General features: G+C 46.9%; 1 pseudogene; it reads left to right on the top strand.

Annotated features, from left to right (window-relative positions):
* Positions 1-293: 293 nt before the first annotated feature.
* On the top strand, positions 294-1,745 carry LOC148057122 (uncharacterized; annotated as a pseudogene).
* The last annotated feature ends 1,577 nt before the right edge of the window (positions 1,746-3,322 follow it).

Here is a 3,322-nt window from a genome sequence, read left to right as displayed (position 1 = left end):
TATTAAACTGTTCTTATGTCAACCCACGAGTTTTCTCACTTTTACTCTTCCGATTCTCTCCCCCATCCCACCAGGGAAGGGGGAGTGAGTGAGTGGCTGTGTGGTGCTTAGTTGCTGGCTGGGGTTAAACCACAACAGTCCTTTTTGGCAACCAACGTGGAGCACAAAGGGTTTGAAATAATAACAGACTAACTGGAGTGTGTTAAGGAATTTCTATCTGTTAACAGTTGCTGGTCACAATATTGATTCCTTTGTTCTCAATATTAGTTTATCTGATCTGCATCATGCTCTTGTTTTTGCTGTACATGTTAAAGATTGGTATTGGTTTGTGCAGTTTGCTGTGCTCTGCCATGATTAGTGATGTTTTTCCTGGGTGATTTGTTATTAAAACAATGGCCTTGAGCTTTATCTGGTATTTGGGTTTTGTACTGAAGCCATTAGTGTACTTTGGGTACCACCTCCTGGAGACAATTAACAATTATACTTCTTCCTCTGAGAGGTTTTTTATGGAGGAAATACAGAATAGCACCTTTGCTACCTTCTTCTATGATGTTTCCTCCTTCATTATTACAACAACTTTTCAGTATCTTGAACATCTTTGGGTAGTTAAGATACTTCTATTGGTATGTCTTGGGAATATTGTTTCGGTTTTGTCTAAGGTTAATAAGCCATTTAAGAATATCATCCAGAGATCTCCCCCAAGGCTGGATAGTTATGAGTGGTAAGGTGTGTGGGATAGTATGAGCAAGTACCTAGGACAGTGGGCACCTCCAATGTTTTGGAACTTCACCCCTGAAAAAATGCAGAATCCTGAAAAACTAGTAAAGTATTTGGAAAAAGTATGCTGCCACTCTGGCAATTCCAGAGAGACACAAATTACTGTAACATGCTGGGTCCTGTCCCATGCCTACCAAGCCCTGTTCAACACTATTCAGTACCCTCAAGGGGAAGAGAAGGTCTCTGGATCTGATGACAAAACAACAGGCACTACAGCTACTCCAACCCCTGTGACAGGCACTGAAGCTACTCCAACCCTCGTGACAGTAACTGCAGCTAATCCAACTCCTGCAAGAGGTACTGCAGTTGAACCAGAGAACCAACCTGTGCCAGTATCAGTCATCCCTACACACAAGAAAAAATACACAAGGAAATCAGCTCGTTTAGTAAGGGATGAAGATGAACCAGGGCCATCATGAGAACAGGAGGAGGAAGAGGCAGAACTCATAAATGAGATGGTAACCACCCAACCCCTGTCCCTGAGTGAGCTGGGAGACATGCAAAAAGATTTCAGTCGTCACCCAGGCAAGCACATTGTCACCTGCCTGTTCCAATGCTGGGATAACAGGGCCAGTAGCCTGGAATTGGAGGTTAGGGAAGCCAAGCAGCTGGGGTCCCTTTCTAGGGAAGGGGACACTGACAAAGCAATTGGAAAAGGGGCACAAGTCCTCAGCTTCTGGAGGCAACTCCTGTCAGGTGTGAAAGAAAGGTATCCCTTCAAGGAAGATGTTATGTGTCACCCAGGCAAGTGGACCACCATGGAGAGAGGTATCCAGTACCTGAGGGAATTAGCCATGCTGGAGGTGATTTATGGTGACCTGAAAAACAAGCAGTTATCCAAAGATCCAGATGAAGTCAGGTGCACACAACCCATGTGGTGGAAGTTTGTATGGAGCTCATTATCGTCGCATGCAAACTCATTGGCCGTAATAACCTGGAAAGATGGAGAGGAACAGACGGTGGACTAATTGGCTGGCCAACTCTGGCAATACAAAGCAAGTCTCTTTTCCTCCCTATGGGCCTGCATCTCAGCTGTGGAGAAACTGATGGACATGGTAGCCAAAAAACTATTCTGGGAGTTCCAGTGATTCAAAGAGGATCTGTCAAGCTCCCCACCCATACAGACCAGTATCTCAGCTATTAAGAGTAAGCATTCCTCAGAGAGAGGATATAGTGGATACACACCATGGGCGACCCTGTGGTTTTACCTGCGTGACCACGGAGAGAACATGAGGAAGTCGGATGGAAAATCTACCTTGACCCTAGAGGCACGGGTACATGAGTTGCAAGGAAAAACAATCACAAAAGGTGGTTCTAGGAAAACTGGCACTGCAGTTTCCAGTGGGCAATTCCCCAGACAGAGTAGAAGGGCTGATCTCTACTCCTGATTTTAATGAAGGAACTTCTGATTTGTATTTGCAAGAAATTGGTAACGAATACTATGACCCGGTGGAGGAAAGGGACACCTGGGTTTACTGGACTGCGTGGATTCAATGGCCTGGCACATCAGACCCAGAGGAGTATAAGGCTCTAGTGGAGACCAGTGCACAGTGTACCCTAATGCCTTCAAGCTATGAAGGGGCAGAACCCATCTGTATTTCTGGAATGACAGGGGAATCCCAACAGCTAACTGTATTGGAGGCTGAAGTGAGCCTAACCAGGAAGGAGTGGCAAAAGCAGCCCATTGTGACTGCCCCAGAGGCTCCGTGCATCCTTGGCATAGACGACCTCAGGAGAGGGTATTTCAAGGATCCAAAAGGGTACCAGTGGGCTTTTGGTATAGCTGCCTTGGAGACTGAAGAAATTAAAAGGCTGTCCATCTTGTCCAGTCTCTTGGAGGACCCCTCTGTTGTGGGGTTGATGAGGGTCAAAGAACAACAGGTGCCAATCGCTACCACAAGGGTGCACCGGTGGCAATGTGGCACCAACTGAGACTCCCTGATTCCCATCCATAAGCTGATTCATTGACTGGAGAGCCAAGGAGTGACCAGCAAGACTTGCTCACCCTTTAACAGTCCCATTTGGCCAGTGCGAAAGTCTAATGGAGAGTGGAGGCTAACAATAGACTACCATGGCCTGAATGAAGTCATGCTGCCACTGAGTGCTGCCGTACCGGACATGCTAGGACTTCAATACAAACTGGAGTCAAAGGCAGCCAAGTGGTATGCCACAATCGATATCGCTAATGTGTTTTTCTGAATCCCTTTGTCAGCAGAGTGCAGACCACAGTTTGCTGTCACTTGGAGGGGTGTTCAGTACACCTGGAATTGACTACCCCAAGGGTGGAAACACAGCCCCACCATTTGCCATGGACTGATCCAGACTGCACTGGAACAGGGTGAGGTGCTGGGCTGGATGTTCAAAGGGAGGATCCCCTGTACACATCATGCAACTGATACTACGTGGAGTAAGTGGGTCGCAGTAATCACACAGCGGGCTCGAATAGTAAACGCCAGTTGCCCAGGAATCTTGGAAGTGATCATGAACTGGCCAGAAGGCAAAGATATCAGAATATCTCCAGAGGAGAAGGTGATGCATGCTGAGG

Source organism: Nipponia nippon, unplaced genomic scaffold (assembly GCF_047370975.1).
Source record: "Nipponia nippon isolate SJK-2023a ecotype South Korea unplaced genomic scaffold, ASM4737097v1 scaffold_10, whole genome shotgun sequence".
NCBI lineage: Eukaryota > Metazoa > Chordata > Aves > Pelecaniformes > Threskiornithidae > Nipponia > Nipponia nippon.
This window is presented reverse-complemented; position numbering and strand designations above follow the sequence as displayed.